Source organism: Eleutherodactylus coqui, chromosome 3 (genome assembly GCF_035609145.1).
Source record: "Eleutherodactylus coqui strain aEleCoq1 chromosome 3, aEleCoq1.hap1, whole genome shotgun sequence".
Classification (NCBI taxonomy): Eukaryota; Metazoa; Chordata; class Amphibia; order Anura; family Eleutherodactylidae; genus Eleutherodactylus; species Eleutherodactylus coqui.
Window position 1 is genome coordinate 240,420,267 of NC_089839.1, and position 9,592 is coordinate 240,429,858.

Sequence of the window (9,592 nt, forward strand, 5' to 3'; positions counted from 1 at the left end):
CTGCGCTGGTGCTTGGTCCTCCACTCCAGTTGTGTCCTTCATCGGTGCTCAGTTTACAGGCCGTCAGGCACTGCCAATAACAGAGAATAGCTAAAGGCTCCCGGGCCCGGGTGCAAAAGTTTATCTTGGGGCCCCCCAACTTCTCTTAATGCCTTAACACACAGACGTAACGTGAAGCTCCTGGCAAAACCTGTAACAGGGCCCCTAACTATAATGCTTTATTCATAGTGCCGGGCTCCCTATATGGAGAAGAGAGGCACCAATATTGTGGTCTTTCTTTTGTATGGCTCTGCTGACAGCTGACAGGAAGGGTTCATCTATTCATGCTGCTTGCACCAAATTCTATCTCTCCTACCAGTATGTTGCAACAGAAGTCATTAGACCATGCAATGGTTCGGTATTGTTGTATCTTGTCTCCACCATGAAGAATGGGTGGAGACCTGGGTTGTGCATGATGAGTCATAGGGGAGGGTTAGGTGCTGCTCACAGCAGGCGATTGGCTGATGCAGGGCTTGCTGCTGACATGTCTGCTGTTAGTGCGTCTCTCACTGCTCTCTGAGCCGTGGTACTTTACCTCCGCCGGACGGACGGCAAGGTCCACTCTGAACACCCCTTTGTCGCTGTGATGGACTATCTTCTAGCATGTCCCGTTGACCTTCCTGTCAGTCACCCTGCCGCTTACCCATCTTCCCTTCTGGCTACAGCGCTGAGTGTCCCCATCGGCATCCTGTCACTAACCCCGCCACTCAGCCATCTCCCCTTCTGGCTTCTTCAGCAGCATTGCTCCATTTATGCTGCGAACTTGAGAGCGGGGTCAGGGTAAGCCCCGTTGCGGTACAACAGGACCATCCCCCGCCGGTGAGATTTACATCGAAGGAGTCGGTACGCTAGAACGTAGAGTGCCGTGGTAAGTGACAGGAGAGGACGCTGGGGGTGACAGGAGGCGGCAGCCCCGCTGCTGAAGAATTGGAGCACCACTCTATGGACACTTAAACGGTCGACCCTGGAACACACCTCCATCCTGCTGGGGGTGTGAGCTAGCCCTTCCCTGTCAGAGACACAGCCAAACCCTTGTCTTCACCCCTAAGTTCCGCTGGAGACAAGATACAACAATACCCAATGGTTCTCCACTGCTCAGTGATCCAATTTTTGTACTGTTTTGCCCATAAGAGTCTTGCCTTTCTTTTTCTCTTAGAAAGCTGTCATATTCCACAATCTGTGTGTTCTGACATGTTAGTTGGAGCACCAGCACTGTAGGGTGGGGGGATGGAAGAGCCAGGAGCAGGAACTGAGCTCCCGCCCCCTCTCCGCCCCTCTGCACTATTTGCAATGAAAGGAGGCTAGACGGGGTGGGGCTAAGTCCCGAGAATTAGCCCCGCCCCGTCCCGCCTCTTCCCATTGCAAAGAGTGCAGAGGGGCGGAGAGGAGGCAGAGAGGGGGCGGGAGCTCAGTTCCTGCTCCTGGCTCTTCCATCCTCCCCCCCTGCAGATGAGGAGGACGTATAGCGGCTCGGCGTGAAAACCGAGCCGCTATACGTTCGTGGGAATGCAGCTTAAGGTAGGTTTTATGCGTTTTTTAATTATGCATCAAAATCCATGTTTTGCGGTGCATCGTGCGGCCTATTTCGTCCCGCGTGAAAGGTCCCTTACATTCCCGGACTGAGCGGGTCAGCTACTTTGAGCCTTTGAGCTTAGCTTACAGGGCTCAAAATAGCTAACAGTCTCTTTAAGCAATTAGACATTGCCAGACAGCAGTATTTAAAGACACTGAGGACATTTGACCGACAATTGGTGAATAATAGTTAAAAATCATGTGATGATTGTAAATATAGCACATATGTATAGATACAATCAGCGATGCGACAGCCATATCAGTGCTACAAAATCGCAGCGATACCGCAGCTTTGTACACGCAATTTTGTAGTGTTAGTGATGCCTTTTCTTGTGAATAAAATCTCGCCCCTGCTACCTGCGATTTTCTCACAAGAAAGATAATAGGACTTTCTAATGTTAAAATCGCATGGCACGAAAATCACAAGTTTGTGCAATGTGATGCGATTAACAAGGAGGTTTCATTGGGAAACATGGGCTACGGAAAAAAAATCGCAAATTGTACAGAGCAGGCCCTGATTTTGTTTTCTCACAATGTAGCAACCTACAAAAAAATCACTAATGAGAAAAAACCCATTGGAAATCATAGAGCATGGGCTTCACATACATGTCATTTGTAGTGCTGTTGCATTGCTACAAAATCTGCAATTTTGTAGCCCGTGTGAAAGCGGTCTAAAAATCTGAGTTAGATTTATTCAGTAAAGGTATGTTCTCCATACAGAAAAATAACAAAACAGCATATATTCACCTCTCCTGACTCCCAATGCGTCCTGCGCTGGTGCTTGGTGCTCCGCTCCCGTTGTGTCCTGCACAGGTGCTCCGTCCTCTGCTTCCGTTTTGCACTGCGCTGGTGCTCAGTCCTCCACTCCCGTTGTGTCCTGCGCTGGTGCTTGGTCCTCCACTCCAGTTGTGTCCTTCATCGGTGCTCAGTTTACAGGCCGTCAGGCACTGCCAATAACAGAGAATAGCTAAAGGCTCCCGGGCCCGGGTGCAAAAGTTTATCTTGGGGCCCCCCAACTTCTCTTAATGCCTTAACACACAGACGTAACGTGAAGCTCCTGGCAAAACCTGTAACAGGGCCCCTAACTATAATGCTTTATTCATAGTGCCGGGCTCCCTATATGGAGAAGAGAGGCACCAATATTGTGGTCTTTCTTTTGTATGGCTCTGCTGACAGCTGACAGGAAGGGTTCATCTATTCATGCTGCTTGCACCAAATTCTATCTCTCCTACCAGTATGTTGCAACAGAAGTCATTAGACCATGCAATGGTTCGGTATTGTTGTATCTTGTCTCCACCATGAAGAATGGGTGGAGACCTGGGTTGTGCATGATGAGTCATAGGGGAGGGTTAGGTGCTGCTCACAGCAGGCGATTGGCTGATGCAGGGCTTGCTGCTGACATGTCTGCTGTTAGTGCGTCTCTCACTGCTCTCTGAGCCGTGGTACTTTACCTCCGCCGGACGGACGGCAAGGTCCACTCTGAACACCCCTTTGTCGCTGTGATGGACTATCTTCTAGCATGTCCCGTTGACCTTCCTGTCAGTCACCCTGCCGCTTACCCATCTTCCCTTCTGGCTACAGCGCTGAGTGTCCCCATCGGCATCCTGTCACTAACCCCGCCACTCAGCCATCTCCCCTTCTGGCTTCTTCAGCAGCATTGCTCCATTTATGCTGCGAACTTGAGAGCGGGGTCAGGGTAAGCCCCGTTGCGGTACAACAGGACCATCCCCCGCCGGTGAGATTTACATCGAAGGAGTCGGTACGCTAGAACGTAGAGTGCCGTGGTAAGTGACAGGAGAGGACGCTGGGGGTGACAGGAGGCGGCAGCCCCGCTGCTGAAGAATTGGAGCACCACTCTATGGACACTTAAACGGTCGACCCTGGAACACACCTCCATCCTGCTGGGGGTGTGAGCTAGCCCTTCCCTGTCAGAGACACAGCCAAACCCTTGTCTTCACCCCTAAGTTCCGCTGGAGACAAGATACAACAATACCCAATGGTTCTCCACTGCTCAGTGATCCAATTTTTGTACTGTTTTGCCCATAAGAGTCTTGCCTTTCTTTTTCTCTTAGAAAGCTGTCATATTCCACAATCTGTGTGTTCTGACATGTTAGTTGGAGCACCAGCACTGTACGCGGCTGCAATGTACTTACCTGTGCTCTGCCTTTTTGTCAGAATGATTTTTTGACGTATTCTGGCTTGATAGAGTCTGTCAATTATTGACGTTTTTATATATTTTTTATATTTTTGTATGTTTTTTCAAATTTACTGCAGAGTGGACGAGAAATACAATAGCAAAACCAAATTTACACCTTATGCTATTTAAACTAGACAGGTTAGTAGAACTATAATGTAGATTCTAGAGGAGCCATAAGAAAACTGATGGATATTTACAATAAGAAACTCTCTACGGATCAAATCACCACAGTCTCTAAGGCCTCCTTCACATTGGCAACAGAGCCGCGTGATTTTCTCGCGATGCAACAATGCTTCAAATCGCATGTATGAAAAGCCCATGAGTGCCTATGGGTTCCTTCACATTATCGATGTTTTGTAGCATGCAATATTGCAAGACAAAAACCTTGTAGGTTTTGCGATATGCACATGACCTGTGAGGTTTTGTAGCCCATGTTTCCCTATGGAGCCTTGCGGTTTTAGTGTGGCGCAATGCCCGGCACTGTTCTTCTTCATCTCTTCTGGCCGGGGTTTGAAAAATCCCTGCCTCCTGGAAGCACTGCCACTGATTGGCTGATGCTTAGCCAATCAGAACCAGCACTCAATCAATCAATCACAGCCATTTATCGAGCACTGGCTCTGACTGGCCAAGTGTCAGCCAATCAGAGGCAGCGCTTCCAGGAGGCAGGGATTTTTCAATCCGGCCAGAAAAGATGAAGAAGAACAGTGCCGGGGACCGGAAAGAAGCTGCAGCGGAGCCCCGGACAGCACTTCTAAGGTGATGTACCCTGCCGCTGGGGCTTATTTTTGGGGAAGGGCTTATATTTCAAGACACCCCCTGAAAATCCTTGCATGTGGTCACGTGACTTTGTAGGGCTACAAATTCGCGGTATTGCTGCGAGAAAATGCAGTAATAGTGCTACTATTTTCTTGGATTTTCAAAAAGGGGCACATTGATGTCCACAACAGAGACAGCGAAAGTTCCTACACTGGTGGTGTCTGTATGACAGCTAAAAACCTGTTGTGAGACAACTCTTTTACATTCTAAAACTCTTTTTGCTGCCACTTCAAATAGAGAGCTTATTGTATATCATTATGCTTTTGAGTTCACTAGGCGCTACCTATATTACAGCCCATGGTCATTAAGCTCTCTCTAGTGGTGGCTTAAGCAGACACAATTTTATTATATTCCTCTATGGATATGTGAATTTGGAGCTCTGTATAAGTAAACCATAGCTCCGATGCCTAAAAAATTATAGGTACACATTCCTGTTCTTGACTGTTAAATGCCCACAATGTAAAGATGAAGTATGTAATAAATGTAGAACGTTCTCAAAGTCTGGATGTCTATTGTATATTTGCTATCATCACGTCTCCAGGCAGAGTTCCATTGTCTCACTGCTCTTACAGTAAAGAACCCCCTTCTATGTCGGTATAGAAACCTTCTTTCCTCTAAATGTAGAGGACGCCCCCTTGTTACAGTCACAGTCCTGAGTATAAACAGATCATGGGAGAGATCTCTGTATTGTCCCCTGATATATTTCTACATAGTTATTAGGTTGCCACTCAGACATCTTTTTTCTAAACTAAATAACCCCAATTTTGATAACCTCTCTGGGTATTGTAGTCCGCCCATTCCATTTGTTACTTTAGTTGCCCGTCTTTGTACTGGCTCAAGCTCCGAAATGTCCTTCATGAGTACCGATGCCCAAAAATATACACAATATTCCATGTGTGGTCTGACCAGTGACATGTAAAGAGTAAGAACAATGTTTTTGTCATGTGCTGTTATACCTCTTTTGATGCACCCTATGATCCTATTTGCCTTGGCAGCAGCTGCCTGACACTGGTTGCTCCAGTTAAGCTTACAGTTAGCTAAAATCCCCAAGTCCTTTTCCATGCCACTGTTTCCCAGTGGATTCCCATTTAGTGTATAATGATAATGAAAACAAACATTTGGTACCGTGTTAGTCAGTAGAGCAAAATGTAAATGTTCCACATATCTTGTAGAAGTGATACCTTTTAATGGCTAACAAAAATACATGATGTTACAGTGAGCTTCCGAACCAACACTGGGTTCTTCTTCAGGCATAAATGGAATAGATCCGAAGAGGCATGCATATTTATACACACTTATGACGCGCATACTTATGACAAGGCACAAACATGGATGGTTTGCACTTAAAGGAATACTGCAACAGAAAGAAAACCATTTTTAACTAGACACTGAAAAGGGAGTGAAAGTTTTATGGTCCCTAAATTACTGTTGGGGGGTGGGGTTACCAGGCCAGCAGTCTTATCTGTACTATAGATGTCTCATACTTCTCATTCACGCAAAAATCCTCATGTATAATTTAATCCTCCATTGAAAGTGTCAAAAGATGTTATAAATTTATATTCCCAAATTCTTCTATGGCTTTGTGACTTGATACCACCCTTCAGATGGCTTTCAGTCTTTGCCCTGTTTCTCCAACATAAAGGGCCCCAAGAGGACATTCACTGCAGAGGATCAGGTACACAACATTGGATGTGTAACATGTGAATGTCCCCAGGATCTTATAGTCCTGCTGTGTGTTGGGGATCCATATCCTGTCCACGGTCAGTATATGTGAGCAGGTCTTGCAGCTCCTTACATTACAGAGATACATTCCTTTTTGTGTGTCCGAGGGCAATGCACTCCTGATTATAAAGTTACTCAAATTTGGAGGTTGCCTATAACCCAGAAGCGGAGGGTCCAGGAATATGGTTTTCAGACGGTCATCCTTGTGTAGGGTTTGGTGGAGTTTCTTTGCCGATATTCAAAAAGGGGTCAAAAAGTGAACCTGGAAACTAACAGGCCGATAAGGGTAACAATACAGTAATAATGGCTTAGACTATAAAATTGTGACCAGACATTTTCTTGACACCAGAAATGTGTATGAGGTTTTGTTTTATAGCCCGGCTGCACAATATCTGAATGAATTCCATACCATAATACAGGAAGCGGTTGATAATTTAGTCCTATCACCAGATGAATTCATCCGACATGCAAATGTATTTCTTGGGTGGTGGTAATCCACTGTTGTTTTTTCGGATGCCCTTGATTCGTAAACTAATCATGTCCTCTTTTGGGGACGATTCGTAGATGATATACTTATCCTATGGTAGGGCAGCAACACCTTGTTTTCGGAATTAATTAATGTGTTAATCAATAATGATATTGGCATGTATTTCATCTCGGAAATACATGACACTTATCAGTTTTCTGGATCTCTCCATCATTATTTGCCCTGAGGGTACGTTACAAACTACCACCTTCAGAAAATCCACGTCCACCATTGGCTTTCTACCGTGGGATAGCTGGCACTCCACCTCACTCAAAAGGGGGGTACCAAGTCCACAATTTTTTAAGGGGAAGAAGAGACTGTTCTGGTAATTAACCTTTTAAACATGAGTGTCAGAACCTCTGTAGAACAGGGAGTTATCCATCCAGGTGTTTACAAAGAGCCTACCATAGGGCTAAATGGAGAACAAAGAAACCCTGCTCAGCAATCACAATAAATGTTGGAAAACTAATAAAACTGTAAGATGTATAAGAACATACGATGGTTATTCTGACCAAGTCTTGAGGATTATGAGATGATAATGGCCAATCTTACAGGCAGATCCTGATCTGAAGCCAGTCATTCCAGCATATCCTAGTGTCACATGTAGACGGGGTCTCAATCTTAATAGCCACCCAACCAATACCAGTGGTAGTGGGGTGAACTGACTATGGGACATGAGTGTGGGATGTTAAAGATGGCAGGAAATACTTCATGAGACAATTCATTACTTGTAGATCCATTGGCATCATATATGTGGCATAATGTCCATGCCCCAAACTTTACATGGAAAAAACTTGTCAAGAGTTCAGAAAACATACATCCAAACATCTCAGTTGTGTGCCAACAAATAGGTACACCTCAATAGCAAGACATGTTAATGGTCACCATGGTCTTAATGGCAATTGCCTCAGTTTTTAGGGACTATGCAAACTAAAATTGGAACCATGCAGGCAACCTGGATAGTCGCCTCTTACATTGGAATGCATTGACCACCCGCGGGTAGATAATAGCCGCGGATGGTATTTAAAAGTGATTTAAAAATTTTATTTGCGTGAAAAAAACCGCGACATGCTCCATTTAAGTACGGATCACGCATGCGGGAGCTCATAGCTCAATTGATCCCCGCATGAAAAAAAAAAAGGAATTTAAGCTCATCCACACTGCATCCGCAGCAGAAATCCACGTTACATATCCGCAGCGGACCTGATTTTCCCCGTGGACATGAGGCCTAAGTCCGGCTGCACACGGCCGTGACGGGCTCTGCCGTGGAATTCCGCGGCGGAGCCCGTCACAGTGCCCCCCCAGCGACCCACAAACTTACCTGTGGATCCGACGTCCTCACTCCCGCATGACTCTTCGGCGTGACTTGCCGCAGCGTCATGTGACACGCCGGTCACGTCACATGACACGGTCGGCCATGTCATATGACGGGCCGGCGGTAGGCGATTTCAAGCTATCTTCCGCTGTGCTATAGCGGAAGATAGCGTGAACGGACGGCTTCCATTGACTGCAATGGAAGCCGTCCGCGCGTAAACCCGCGGCAAATAGAGCATGCCGCGGGTGAGAACGGGAGATTTCACGGTGCGGAATTCCGCGATGGAATTCCACACCGTGAGCCCTGAGCTATTAGGTTCAATAGAACCCAATAGCTGCGGGCAACGCAGCGGATTTCCGCCACGAATTACGCGGCGGAAATCTGTCCGAGGGAAGGAGGCCTTTGTCCAGTAATGGAAGAAATGGCAATGCGCCAGAATGGGGGAAGTTACTTCAACTATCCAGCTGTGAGCGCCTCTATAGTATTGGCGCTCACAATTACGGCACTTTGATACGAATGCCTAACCATGTCTGGAGCTTGTTATTGGAGCGCTGTGATTGGCACATTGCCCTGCCTGTTAGAAGCGAACACTCAGTAATGATTGGTGTTCACTCCAATGGCGTTTGGATAGGTACATGAATCCATCCATCAAGGATTCTAACCGCTGTTATTTGTGGAGCATCTCATTGAGTCCTGCCTTCTTATTCGGATTGGCTGTGCATACACCTTGGACACTTAGCTGTTGGGTGTGACCGTCTCATAAGCATATAGCCCTTTTCCCCTGAGGATGCCATGCTTGTGATGAAACATGTCGAGGGGCTGTGTAATTCTTTTAACTGCAGGGATTGCTGAGAGTTGTAGTACTTTGTATTTAGGCGACTCTTGTACTACAGACTAGAGCCACATTCTTGTATTTCTAGTTTGGGATACTAGTATCCTACTATCTATACGTATGAATATACTACACAATCTAACCATTCTATATGGACTTCTGGACACTTGAACTCAAGAATTCTTGGGCTTTTAGATCCCATGTATGCCCAAGGCTACATTCACACAGGTGAGCGCGATATCGCACTTGTCAACGTGCATTTTACCTGTGGATGCAAAAACGTCTCACACCGCTTCTGTGAAATTCCGATCTTCACACGTCTTTCACACACGACTGAGGATTGCAAGTGTTTTCCATTGATTTCAATCGGAAACATTGTATTGCACTCGCATGCACATCGCACGGCATGCGATGCCATGTGATGTCTTTAAGGTCCTATTGAAAACAATGGGCGATGCGTTCCAAGGAACGCGAAAAAATATGCATTTTTTTTACCTCACAGTATCCCTTGTTTTTTGAGAGGCAATGTTACATAGGATATGGACTTGGGCTGCTTTTTGTTCAGTGTATTTA